At 36.6% G+C, this 15,341-nt stretch overlaps 1 protein-coding gene across 2 annotated transcripts in view; it reads left to right on the forward strand.

Moving 5' to 3' along the window:
* plppr1 (phospholipid phosphatase related 1) overlaps window positions 1–15,341 on the forward strand; it is a 66,535-nt gene that overhangs the window by 34,325 nt on the left and 16,869 nt on the right. The gene's annotated exons all lie outside the window — the stretch shown is intronic.

Consider the following 15,341-nt stretch of genomic DNA (forward strand, 5'->3'; position numbering starts at 1 on the left):
TCATCATGTGTGTTTTAGGGCCGTGTCCCACTGAACCGCTGGTGTTGTAAGTTGGCTGACTGGTCGTGTTTATGATGCATACAGCCTGTTATGATTTATTCTGGTTGTCTGGAACAGCTGTAGTGTTTGGTTTTAGATTTGATCTGCTCTGGCTGGAAGTGAAGCTGATGGGATGTGCTTTCGTATCTATAAAACCCGGGATACACCAAGCGGATGTCAAAGAACTAGTGGCGACGAAAGCTGACTGTGTTGTCGCCTCTTGTCGGCTGGGTCTCGGTCATAAAGCTGCGCTTGAACACACCAAAACGACTAAAGGCGACTGTCAACTAGCACAAAAAACTCAAAAACGGCCCTATGGCTGACCGTCGGCTGGGTGTGGACTGGATTTTTGCCATCTTTCTGAGGATATGTGAGTGGTGCTTGTCCACAGTGCTCGGCTGTTCTGAGTGGTTGTTAGTGTGTTGCGAGACGGTTGCTAGGGTCGTCTGGGTAGTTGTTAGGTAGCTTATTGCTGGTCCAATCGAAAGCCTATCCAGTCTCAGTGATTTTTTGTTTTGTTTTGTTTGTCTATTAAAGAGATTCACTCGAAATTGTAAATTCTATCATTATTTACCCACCCTTAGACCGTGTGTCCACCAAAGCGTTTTTATTCGCGGCTGGCGTGTTTTTTCAATTGTTTTCAATGGGAGCGCCGCGTTTTTAACCCTTTATGACCTACCATAGAACAGTTCTGCCAGAGTATATCTTTGTATTTTTACATGCTGTGCTGTCATTCTTTTGAGCATTTTCATATGCCATACATCAAAATAATCCTTACTCTCCCAATTTGAAGGCTATATTTGTAATAAATCAATAGTATCTAGATAAATATCTCAAAAGTGCAATAAACAAAAGGAAAAATTAAAAATTCATTTTTTTTCCTACATATTTTATTCAATACAGAAATTTGATAAATGCCAACCTCAAACTTGTCAATGTGAAAAACGTGCATAAAACAATTTAAAACTATACAGAATTGATTTGAACTGTTTACATTAATTAGTTTCTAAGATAGTTTCACTCATTTGAAGGTCTGTACAAATTGCGTAATATGCGTTTACAAATACAAAAGAAAAACAAACAAACAAACAAAAAACACAAAAATGCATTGCATATCATTTCTTTCTTTGGCTGCATACCTGGCTTTCTTCCTGATAAAACAATTTAAAACTATACATAATTTATTTGAACTGTTTACATAAATTAGTTTCTAAGATACACTCATTTGAGTCTGTACAAATTGCGTAATATGCGTTTACAAAAACAAAAGAAAAACAAACAAACAAAAAAAAAAAACACAAAAATGCATTGCACGTCATTTCTTTCTTTGGCTGCACACCTGGCTTTCTTCCTAGGACGGATCTATTCCTTCAAGAAAGTCGGCTTCGTCCTTGAAACGGAATCTGGAGCCGATAAGCAGACGGACAGTTCATCTTCATCGGACGCAATTAGTATTGCAAAAAACATCCGCGTCCGTGTACTTTCGTTTAGACTAGACATAATGCTACGTGCGCGCGCGCGCGCGTGTGTGTGTGTGTGAATGTGCTTGCATTTGTAAAAGTGTATTTGTGACTGTGTAAAGGAGAAATAAATGATAAAATGAAGCAATGATAAAAAGACAATAACGAAAAGAAAAAAACATACCGGTACAGCAAATGGGAGTCAAACGCATGGTCAAATGACGCAGCTTGTGACGTCACAACATGTGACAACCTTTGGGGTCATAGTGCACAGAACGTGATACGTCAATGAGCATCGGAAGACGTAACTATCAATCGCAGATCTACAGAACATGTGTGCAAAGACGTGCAATGCATTTTTGTGTTTTTTTTTTTGTAAACGCATATTACGCAATTTGTACAGACTCATTAGTGGGTGAAAAGAACGCAACAGGAGCATGTTGGAGGCTTGATCTGAACATGTTACATCTCTGGTTTGGTATGCAAAAAGAATTATTGAGCTAGCGATTTGGTTTCAGTTTCTATAGGCTCTTTAACAGACACACGCAAACGAGAGCGCCGGCGCTCCCGTCGGTTTTTAAAGGGTTAAAACGCCATGAGCGTAACGAGGCGCTGAGCGTCTTTTTCACGCTGAAGCGCTGAGCGTTCGGCGGTTTTTACTGGTCGCCGAGAGTTGAATAATGTTCAACTTTTGGTAAAACGCAGCGCTCATCAGGCCGTGTGTCCACCAAAGCGTTTTTAGCCAGCTGAAAACGCTAGGCGCTCTGCTACAAACGCTCAGCTGTGGGCGCTTGAGAGCGTTTTGGCAGCGCAGCGTTTTTTCAGTTGAGACGGTTGAGACCGAGACACTGTTGTTATGATACGGAATATCCGCGAAAGTCTTACTATCTCATTTCACACATATTTTGTTTCTGTGTTGATTCTATATTAAAATGTAATGTATTTTCTCTGGCTCTTGATTTTGTTCCGTTATTATGCTTGTTGTCATCTGTTGACGTTGTACAAGCAGAATCATGTGGCGTACGCGGTTGGTCGGTGTGGTATTAGTCCCGCCCCTCCTCCACTGTGATTGGTCGGTTGGGTAAAAAGTGACAGTGATGAGCGCAGCGTTTTACCCAAAGTTGAACATTCTTCAACTCTCGGCGACCTGTAAAAAACGCCGAGCGCTCGGCGCTTCAGCGTGAAAAAGACGCTCAGCGCCTCGCTGCGCTCATGGCGTTTTAAAAACGCGGCGCTCCCATTGAAAACAATAGAAAAAACACGCCAGCCGCGAGTAAAAACGCTTTGGTGGACACACGGCCTCACTGTCACTTTTTACCCAACCGTCCAATCACAGTGGAGGAGGGGCGGGACTAATGCCACACCGACCAACCGCGTCCGCCACATGATTCTGCTTGTACAACGTCAACAGATGACAACAACAAGCATAATAACGGAACAAAATCAAGAGCCAGATAAAATACATTACACTGTATTGACATTTTAATATAGAATCAACACAGAAACAAAATATGTGTGAAATGAGATACTAGTAAGACTTTCGCGGATATTCCGTATCATAACAACAGTGTCTCGGTCTCAACCGTCTCAACTGAAAAAACGCTGCGCTGCCAAAACGCTCTCAAGCGCCCACAGCTGAGCGTTTTTAGCAGAGCGCCTAGCGTTTTCAGCTGGCTAAAAACGCTTTGGTGGACACACGGCCTTATGTCGTATTTCCTGTAGTTCCCACCCCCCATCCCATCTATACAATAAAAATCAATGGGATTCAGTGTTGTTTGAACCCAATATCTTCTAAATATCTTTTGTGGTCAGCGGCTGTTTACTGAGTGAAAATAGCGATAGATTATATTTACACTATGTAAATAGCAGCATTTTCTTTCCAATAGACTGTATAGATATAGTTAGATGCTATTTATACTTATAAATAGTGGAGGATATTGTTTGCACCTCAGTGTTGTTGGACATTAAACGTATTCATTAATAACATTGTAAATGATTATATTTATTACAATTATTAAATGGATGCCAACTTATTGGAACATTAAATCCCTCCCTAACCCTACTCGTTAAACACTTGAATTGTTAAACGCACATTAGACGCTTTATCAACTTTTAGAATATTTTCCTAATTTTTTTTTTTAATAAATGCCTTTCCAATCTGATATGTGATGGGAAAAGTATGAAAGCTTGTTTCCGCCACAGAATGAAAAATAAACAACGTAATTGTGACTTTTTATCTCACAATTCTGACTTTTTATCTCACAATTCTGACTTTTTTTCTCACAATTGCGAGTTTACATCTTGCAATTCTGAACTTTTATCTCATACTTGATATCAAGTCGCAATTGCGTGTTATAAACTCAGAATTCTGAGGAAAAAAGTCTCTAAGTTCCTTAGAATTGGACTCTATAACTCCCAATTGAGAGTTTATATCTCACAATTCTGAGAAAAGATGTCCCAAGCACACAGTTCTAATGTTCTCATTTTATGCAGCCTATTTGACAGAACATGTTGCACTTTACTGTATTTTCCTTTTTTTGTGGATTCCAATCACATTTCAAGCAATTCAAAAGCATCATGGACAACAGTGTACATCTGAATTGTCTCAGCTGAAGGAAATAATCCATAATTTATTGACTTTAATACATTGGCCAAATTTCCTTATCGAGCCGCTTACGGTAACATTTAAAAATTAATATATATCGGCCAATACCGATATGGAGGCCGATATATCGTGCATCCCTAGAACAACATGAGGGTAAGTAAATGATGACTGAATTTTCATTTTTGAGTGAGCTACAGTATAACTCTGGTCCTTCATTTACTGTAAAGTAAAGGGGATTTTTTTTTTTTATTATTATCCACATGGCAAATCACAAGTCCGACTGCTTAGAAGAGTAATATCATCGGTCCTTAGCAACCCCCATGATTTGCACCATCAGCACAAAAATACAATGCAGGACAAAACCTAAACCTATGAAGCTTAACTGAGGATTTTATGGTCTGTGGTGGAAGACAAGTTTATCTGTGAATAATTTATTCACCCCCCCCCCCCCCTAAGAATTTTCATTTTTAGATGAACAATTCCTTTAAAGCAGCTTGGTATCCATTTTGATTTGGCTATTGTGTCGAGGGTGACATTCAGATGCTGTATGTGGTGGCAGTTTTAAGGGCTGATGACACAAAGTAGGGCTGCATGATTTGGGCATAAAAGATCTATTCTCGGTAACATTGCGATAAAAACAAACCTTTTTTTTGCTGTAATTGTTTATAGGGCTGCACAATTTGTCAAATGTTGTGATTTATATATAATAAAATGTATTAAGAAAATAAAAGTACTAAAAAAAAAATGACTAAATAAAAGTACACTGGAAACACCATCATGAGCTGCTCACGGGTAAATGAACACAGTATCGCGCTTCACTCTGAAACACGCAGCACATATATTTTTTTAATCAAAAGGCATCCTTTGTGATTTGATAATCGCACTAAGATGTATCTTGATACTGGTTTTATTTTGATTAATCGTGCAGCCCTAACACAAGAGATGCAAGTTGGATTCTAAATATTAAGGAATTCCATCTATTTGTCTCATTTTTTTCTCTTTCTTTCTTTCTTTCTTTTCCATTCACTATGGCAAAACTTGCATGCTACTCTTACTATTTCTGCAGGATGTATACTATGCAAAATATGCAAATAATCTATATGCATGGAATACCCGGATGACCTGCTACAAAATGTGCAGAATAAATGTACATGCTCCATAAAACTGTACTGTATCCCATAATGCAATGTCCTCCATAAACTATGGTCAATGAGCTGTAAGTAATTACACATTTTAATATGTCTTTCTTTATTGGATCAAATAAAAATGTAAGACCAGATGTCACTCACAGACAAGGTTTTGTCAAAATTGTAGCATGGTACTGTTTGTAATGCCTACTGCTTAGTAGACATGCAGTGATTTCAGATCAGTATGTAGTAAGCAAGCATCTCTCTCTCTACACACATTCTGTCGGTCTTGTCCTATTTGTTCCCGTTTGTAGTCGCGCACTGCCCTCTGTAGGAGAGCTGAGGCAGTGTTTGTTTTGTATCATGCTGATTATTGCAGTGTGTTGGGAAATGATCACGTGTTCTCAAGGACTGAGCTGTTGATTAGTGTATCCAGCATAAAATCACTTTAACAGTGGAACAGATTTGGTCTTAATCATCCCCCCTTTACGCATTAAAAATGTGATGAGTGTGTTGGCATGAGATACTAATGACTCTATTGTATCAAAGACATGAGAAAGAACATTTAGTTGTTGGCCAAAATTGTACTAAATTTTACAATTGTTGTTGTGCAAATCTTTATTAACAATGTATATTAACTGTATAAACGAACAAAGCTTTGTTTTTGTTTCATTACTCTTGAAAAAGAAGTGCATTTAATTGTGTTGAATGTACTTTATATCTTAAAAGTACATTTAAAAAAACTGTACTAGCAGATAATATAATATTAATGAAATACAAGGCCACTTTCATGACTGTTTTTTTTAAATACACTTTAAAATGCATATTGTAGTTTTAAAGTTTAATTTTAAAATACATTTTTAATCATGTTTTAATCTTTTGTCATACTTTTCTTTTGTGTTGACTAACATTCTAAAGCACATGTAAAGTACTTTTTTAAATTGTGTGTTATTTGATATTACATTAAAAGGTAAAAGATACTGTATTTAAAAATGACTAAATTGAAACTTTATCATTACAAATGTTTAATTAAAAATAAATTGAAAAACATGACATTCAAAGTTCAATAGACATAATGTTATATTTTAGTTTACCATAAATGCTTGTCAGTACAGTAACTTTAACCATATTTCAAATATAACAGAAGTAATAATTATGAAAATTATGATGTCCCACTTAATGGGTCAAAAAAGCAGTCTAAATTTCAGCTAATTTCATTTAATATAAATGTAAACTATAATACATTTTAATTTAATTGCATGCAATTGTCTGAAAACATTACATTTATTTTGCATTTAAGTATATTCTTTTCTATATTATTTTTATTCCCATAAGTAATTTTATTTTATTATTTATTTTATTTTTTGCAAGGTTATCGCTTAGTCTTTCAAATGAATTGTCATTTTAAATTACTAAATATGTTAATATTGGCTCTATCATGACAATATCAAATTGACATAATACACAGATGGAATGACATATTTGCAAGTGCAGAAAATGAAAAGAAATAGACTGGACAATAAACTGAGCAGTTTCAATAGGGTCCTCAGTTGCTCGGGCCCTAAAATTAGACCATGTCGGAAATGTTAAAACTCAGTCCATGAGAGTGACGGATATTACTTATTTGTAGGGCAGCCTTTCCTTCCGCCATATAAAAGCCTGTTTAATAAGCTCTAGGGAGAGATCTTGGTGTTGTTTGTAGTGCAGTGTTTTTCTGGATTTTCATCTTCATGGGATTTGCTCAGAGCTCTTTGTTGCAAAGCGCTATTAAGTGTACTGTGTTCAGTCCTTAGGGTTTACGTGGTTGCTGTGGTAGTTTTGAGCGGTGTTGTTTGTAAGGCAATTTTTTTTCACATGGATTTGCCTACATTCATAATAACAATCTTGTGTGAATTGAAAAATATTTATGTGGAGAGAGTCATGAGTGTATAGTACAGACCTTTTCAGCGCTGCGCTCTCTGCGACTTCCGGTCTGTATTTTCACAGCGATATTGCGTATTTATGAATGAACGGCTCGTTTTAAAATCTTCCCGGTCTACTGACATTTGTTAAGACATCTGCTTTAAACATTACATCCCTCATGATAACTTTCGTTAACTTTTACATTTAGTAAATCCACTTCAAAAGCTAATTACTCCTGGACAACAAAGCCATAGGAATACAGAGCGACCACAAAAACGGAAGTTCAGAGACAATATTCTAAAGATGGCGGCGCCCTCGTTTCTCTGGCGCATAAGGTCTATATAAGTATATAAGTAAAGCAACTATTGCCACCTGCCAGCGTAGCCACATGGTAACGCTAATTAGAAAATCCACGCCTACAACAGCGTATTCTTCAAATTACATTTAAAGCCTCGTTTTTGTCAAACAATTCGAAAACTGTAAAGAATGTACCAACCCAAGTAACATTAACTGTTACTTTGCTAACTTTATTCTTACCTTAAGGTCAGTCCGCGTGTTCCTCTTCGTTTGGAATGCGAGGGGTTTCCAGACCAACAAAACAGGAAGTGGAGTAATTTGTTTGTACTGAGTAAATAAAACATGGTATTGTTTGTCATGTGTGTGTACCTAATAAGATTGGCTGGGATTACTTAGATTAATTTTGTAAAGGAAAAAAATGCACATTGTCTTGTGTTTTGAACAAATGCAGATTAATTAAAAACTAGATATATTAATGTAAAGATTCAAACTTAACATTTTATTGTTAATATCACACATTTGAATTGCATAACATTTACATCCACTCAGATTTATTTTTTTCAGTGCTACAGACTAACATTTGAGAGCAGTACAACCAGTGCCTCTGAGTTCTACAATATTTATTTTTTATTTTTTTATTGCTTATTTTTGGTCAAGAATTTGTAAAGAATTTTATGAGCTTATTCTACTCATCACATTAAAATAACATTTAGAGCTTTGAAAGTGCTGGAAAAAGTATCAAGCACTTGGAAGTCCTTGAATTTCACTTTTTTAAAAGGTTGTACAAACCCTGAAACTACTTCATAGATTTGAGTTATATTAATTGAATGGACTTAGTACTATTAACTTTATTTACCCATGTTATCTTAACAATAAGTTATTGAGTTACTTGGACACAAATCAAATATTTTTTTATGCTTAAATTGTTTGAGTTGATAAACTTAAATGATTTAAGGCAATTGGTTTCCTCAAACGGTTTTACAGTGTACAGTAATCAAGTAAAAACATTAACTATTTCTGCCACAATACCATGGTTACAGTTAGCGTTACTACATTAAATCCATGGTGATTGTTGGTGATTTATGAATTGAAAAGCCTTCTATAACTCGTTCATGGCACAATTTTTCTCCTGGTTTCCACATCAGCTCTGTTTAATCTGATATGATTTATAACAGATAATTCTGCACTGAATTTGAATGCTTCCCACTAGATCTCGCTACGATGTTATTAATGCTGCGGTGAATTAAAGCACTTTCTCACGGGATCTCCAGCACGGTGTAGTAACGGTATCACGGCCCGCGAGTAAACCTGTTCTGAGCTCGAGCTGCGCTCTCTATTATTGCTCCAAGCTGATAAACTGTTGACGCTGCGCTGCTCAAACAAGAAGTGCGCTTTTGTTTCCTTTACCGTTTGATGTTTTTCTTATGCAACAAAAATGGCAGCTCTAATCAGTTACACTGTAAAAAGTGATCAGTTGACTTTACTTACATTTTTTTTTGAGGAAACCCGCTGCCTTAAAATGATTAAGTAAATACAATTGAAAAAAATAAGTAATGTGGATTTTGATATTTCCAAGTTACTCTGGCAAGTAAAAGTTAATGAAACAAAAGAAAATGTGTTGTGATAACTAGTTATTTTAAGTTGGACTAACTTAATCTAATCAAATTGCAATTACTTAATTTCAATCTACTTTACTTAAAACTAACAAGTTTTTTTGAGTTCTGTCTACTCAAATTGAGGAAGCTTGTTGCATTGAAAAAAATAAGTACCCCAACTTATCGTACATGAGTACTTTTAATTCACTTGTGACTGATTTGATGTAATCTCATTTTATTAATTTCTTTAAAGGCCTTCACAAAAATTGTAGGCTATACAATTCTTAAATATAAAATTGTTCAAAACAACATTGTGTTTATTCCTGTACTTCCATAAACCGCACAAAAAAAAAAAAAAATCTCTTCTCTGAGAATAGATAACATTTTAAATTGTCAATCTTACTTTTAATTTCAATATATTCAGAAAAGCAAAAATTGTATTCAAAGCTACATCCCCCTTTGACTAAGTGGAGAAAGCACTTTTTCCACATTAAAACTCAGAGGGGCGGTTTCCCGGACAGGGTTTAAATTAAGACAGGAGTAGGCCTTAATCTAGAATAGTTAATCGTGTCTTAAAAAATGGCTTTCTGTAACACAGATTAAGTACGGATTAGTTACACCTGGACTATGGAGTCCTGAACTAAAATAAAAACCAGATTAATTTAAAACCAACTGTGCTTAGCATGATAGAGGTTGCCTATAAAACATGGAATGAACCAAGAAAAGCTTAAAATTGCATGGAACTGAGAAGCAAATCCAAGGAAACAATGGAATCAGAAAAATCACCTAAACAAGAAAATTATTTTAAGCAAGCTAAATAAACTACACACACCAGCTATGGAATAAAAGAAAAGAAATTACATACATAGATACATACATACATAGATACATTACATACATACATACGCACATACATACGCGCACACACACACACACACACACACACACACACACACACACACACACACACACACACACACACACACACACACACACACACACACACACACACACACACACACACACACACACACACACTACTGTTCGGGGTCAATAAGATTTTTAATGTTTTTAAAAGAAGTATCTTCTACTCACCAAGGCTGCATTTATTTGATAAAAAAAAAAAAAAAAGTAATATTGTGAAATATTATGACAATTTAAAATGACTGTCCTTCAGAAATCATTCTAATATGCTGATTTGATGCTCAAGAAACATTCCTTATTATCAATGTTGAAAACAGTTGTGTACAAATTTTCAAAATTATAAAAAAAATGAATAGAAAATTCAAAAGAACAGCATTTATTTAAAATAGAATATTTTCTAACATTATAAATGTCTTTACTGTAACTTTTGATCAGTTTAACTCATCCTTGATGAATAAAAGTTTTTGATTTATTTTATTTCTTTCCTCCAAAAATAAAATTAAAATTCTTACTGACCCCAAACTTTTGAACGGTAGTGTTTAATGTTACAAAAGCTTTAGATTTCAGATAAATGCTGTTCTTTTGAACTTTCTATTCATCAAAGAATTTTGAAATTTTTTTGTACACAACTGTTTTCAACATTGATAATAATCAGAAATGTGCATCAAATCATCATATTAGAATGATTTCTGAAGGATCATGTGACACTGGAGACTGGAGTAATGATGCTGAACATTCAGCTTTGATCACAGGAATAAATTACACTTTACTGTATATTCACATAGAAAACATCTGTTTTAAATTGGAATAATATTTCAGTATTACTGTTTTTGTTTGTTTTTTTAGTCAAATAAATGCAGCCTTGGTGAGCAGAAGATACTTCTTTTAAAAACATTAAAAATCTTACTGACCCCTAACTTTTGAACGATAGTGTATATATATATATATGTGTGTGTGTGTGTGTATCCAAGTAATACACGTGTCCACTTTGAAACACATGTTAATCTGAAGTTTAACCTGCCTCCTGGTAGGTTTAATTTAAGCCTCGATTTAGTCCTGGAGTAACTCTAGTCTTCCTTTCAGGAAATCAGCTTATTAAACTCTGGACTAAACTAAATCTAGGACTATTTAAAGCCTTGACCGAGAAAGCAGATTTCTGTTAATCTGGTTCAAAGGGCAATTTTAGTCTAGGATTAGGCTTAATCTCTGTTTGGGAAACCGCCCCAGAAGGTTCTGCTGATGCTGTAAAATGTTGGCACCAGTGCAACCACAGCAAAATTTACTCGTACCAGCAAGAAAAAAGGTCACAGTCTGGAGCCCTGCAATCAAACTGATATAAAAATGGATCTATTTAATCTGGATTAGCCACATTTAAAGCCATTGTAAAGTAGCCAATATACACAGATTTGTAACTGCATATAAGTGGAATACTTTGAAAATGCACAACACTCATGGCAATCTGTAACTATTTTATGTTTTATATTTGGCTAATTTGTATAATGTTGTCATCTCATTTGTACACCCCACTGATGATTATTCTTAGGGGTGGAACCTCATGTACACTTTTACAGTTACATATAAATCACCTGAAATTCATACAAAAATTCATACAAAATTGTCACTCCATAAAATAGTTTCTTTCTTCACATGAGATTCTTTTAAAATGCACCAATTTACAACATTGCTGCTCAACTGTAAAGGACTACACTTCATTACCTGACTTAAACACTGATCTGTACCCGTTCAGGCCGAATGGAAGTCAAGAGCAAAGCACGAAGCTCAAGAAATAGAGATGGTAAACAAACACTCAAATTGGTGTGCATGCCACAATGGTGGAAAAGACTTGAATAATTACACTGGCCAGCTGGCTATGTAACAAAAATGTTTGCTAGCGCTAGCTGTTAAAATAACTAGCTAACAACACTGGCAAGCTAGATAACATTGAATCCTGTATCTAACAAACAAGCTAATACTACTTCCCTCCAACTCGCATTGCAGCACTGTTCCGAAATCCTTTCAAAGTAATGTAGCTAAAGACACTAAATGTCGCTAGATGACTGCGGTAATCATTCAGTACCATGGTATGTATCAAAGCAATGTAGCATAGGATTGCTACCTAATATTACCTCAAGTGCTTTTTTGTAAGGCTGTCTATTCCAGTGAAGTATTAATTTTATACTTACCTTGAATAACCCTTATGTTCCACCTATAGTTTGAGGCTGATTTTCTGAATTCAGCTACTAAAAGAAAAGTGCCATGTCAGTGAATAGCGACTGTAATTGGGTTAGACGTGCTTCCTTTCCGGCACTGTATGATGCCCTTATGTTATCGCTTAAGGCAAGCATGAGGAATCATGCTACATCGCTCATGAAATACTAATGAGGTGCTGACTCAGTACATTGAGTCTGAAACAACACAAACTCAACATTGCAGCAGAGTATGAGAATTGCAGTAATTCCATATTCAACCTGCTTTCAATATGCTCTTCTTCTGTCCTGATATGACTTCTGATGTGGTGGTGTGGCCTATGATTTGATTTAGAGGTTGGTGTTGTTGCCTAGTGGTTAAAACAATTTCATGCACTTGCTGGGGAGAACTATGGGGCAGCATATGAGTAAGAATAATGTTGAAACAGAACTTATTGCAGTAAAGAATTGTGTACTTAAATCCCATCGTTCATCTTAGACCGTTTTCAGACTTGTTGATCTTTGTTCTGAAACAGGGACTTGAAGAATTGATTGAAATGATTCTCATTTTGATGAACCGATATCGATTCTTAAATCACAAGAATTACTTTTTTTCTATACTGTGATTACATCTATAATTACACTTTTGAGACTTCCCTTTCACCTTAACCCACCCTTAAACTTCAATAACAGCAAAAGTGTTTTACAATACCTTAAAGGTAGACTGGGTAAACCCAGCCTGATCTGCCGGCGATTTGATTTCGCCCTGCAGCTCAGGCTGGAGACCTGTACTTTTATCTCTGCTGCTTCCTTTACAAATTTGTGGGAACCAATCACAAACCGGCTTATCCACATGGCGCACTATTGGCGGGTTTAATCCTATCCAATCCAATTCCAAAACCGTTATGGCTCTGTCCAATTTCTTTTAACCTCTCGACGATGCTCAATGGCTTCATTTTAGCAAACAAATCGCTCGAGTGGGTGTAAATACCACTAACTTTCATGTTTTGTTTTTTTGCATAACCTGCATAAATCGCTCGATTCCATCGCTGCTTCTGCAAACCGCTGATCAACACGTTTGGTTATACATTTCCTGCTTGGAGTTTTTCGCGTTGCTCTGGAAAAAAAAGTATGTCACCCGGATCGTTGGTCTGATTGGTTGAAGGACTATCCAATTGCGTACGGAGTCATTTGATCTATGCCCGTTGATCACGCCTCTTGTGCAGTAGAAAATACAAAGCAGAATCCCAGACTAATGTTCAATCTTAAAAGATTGAGCTTGGTCTGGTGATAGCCAGACTACCTTAAAGGGTAACTAAATCCTAAAGGGCCGTACACACCGGGACGAATATCGGTACGCGTTATTCGCCAGCGTTTTTCAGTGCGTTTTTTGTGTTCACACCCAAGCGATTTCGCTGACGATGAGCCGAGTGAACATGCAAATTCATTCCCTGACATTAGATGGCGCTTAATTTAAAACAGAAATACTCCATAACAGTTCTCTTTTATCAAGATTTTTGTAGTCGCTGTCGCGTTTGTCATATAGTTCTTCATGTTCCGACACCAATGAGACCAACAGCTCTACATTCATCTTGCCTTGCATCTTCCTCGTCTTATTTCTTCCCGGCAGTCTAGACGCTACTCGGCATATATCTTCTTCGCCGTTACGTATGTGTGCTCGGCAAGACCGTTTTGTGTTTGAGCGCCCGCAAGTTGTGTTTTACTGTAACTTCAGAAGCTCCAGACACGTGAGTAAAAGCGCCAATCTCATTGGTCGGATAGTTTTTGAGCAAAAAAACGAACCCGAGGCGTTTTTTTTAAAAATTACGCTTTTACGCGTGCCGTTTTTCGTGTCGGTGTGCACACTCACATTGGCGCCCATTGTTTAGTCACGAGGCATTAAACGTCAGCGAATATCGCGCGCAAAATTTGTCCCGGTGTGAACAGGCCTTAAAACAACTTTTTTTTAGTTAATGATCTGTAAGACTGGGGCTTTATTAGTGCTGTTTATTGATTCAAGTAAATTTTTTGACATTTGGGTATAAAGTGTTTTAATTCTACAATATATGGTGTAAAAACGAGTGGTGCCCTCTTCAGGTTGAACGGTGGCTACTGCAGTTGAATTTTCCTATTGGATGTTGTGGTACTGCGTGACGTAAGCAGGTACCAGCTCACCACGCCCTTGCCCACAGAGAGACCGGTCTCAGGTGCACGCCTCCCCTCTGCTGGGCTCTGCCCACTTTTCCAGCATTTTTCAAATATTGCCAGTGGGTGGAGTCAGGCTTTGACCAGGGGTTGAGTTAGGGGTTGATAGTTCACCCAAAAAAAAAAAATTGTCAACATTTACTCACCCAGGGTGTTCTAAACCTGAGCTTCTTTGTTCTGTTGAACACAAAAGAAGATATTTTGAAGAATGCCAATTGACTTTCATAGTATTTTTTTTGGTAACTTTATTTTAAGGTAACGCATTTACACATTACTACATGTACTTACTATAGTATTAACAGTAAATTATGCATAATTACAAGTAACTAACCCTAAATCAAACTCTAACCCTATTCATAACTATATAGTAAGTAGGCTACATGTAGTTAAATATTTCTCAGTACTTATTTGAGTAAGTACTGCTTCACAGTAAAAAAAGGTGTAACCATTTTTTTCATACTATGGAAGTCAATAAAAGCCATGTTTCCACCACAGGAACTTTACCCAGGAACTAGGAACTTTGGGGTGGTACTCCGTGAGTTTCGACCACAGGAACCAGGGTCTAAATTAAGTTCCGTTTAAAAATGTCCCCCTCAGAAAGTCCCTGCTTGTGAGGTAGTACTTTTTCAAAGTTCAGGAACTCTCGGGGGTGGGACTTGGCGCTGAACATGCTGATTGGTTGACTCCACGCAGCATTTCATTTCATCCACCATTTTTAAAAATATTTTGTGGTGCGTGGAGTCCTACGTCACCGGACTAATTTGCCTAATCTTCAAGTTACTTTAGACCACGGTGGGAATGCAGAAAGCAACAGATCTGGGGGAAAAAAAGTTCCTTGAACAAATTGTTCCGGGTAATTTCGGTGGTAACATGGCTAAACTGTGCCTTCAGCTGGACTCTCTGCAATGCTGTCTCAAATATTTCATGAAAGGCCCTTTATGCAACCCTGCTGGAAATGAAAGAGGATACAAATATGGCTTCCAAGTGGGGCTAATGCAAAC

This window comes from Scardinius erythrophthalmus, assembly GCF_964197995.2.
Source record: "Scardinius erythrophthalmus genome assembly, chromosome: 23".
NCBI classification, from domain to species: domain Eukaryota; kingdom Metazoa; phylum Chordata; class Actinopteri; order Cypriniformes; family Leuciscidae; genus Scardinius; species Scardinius erythrophthalmus.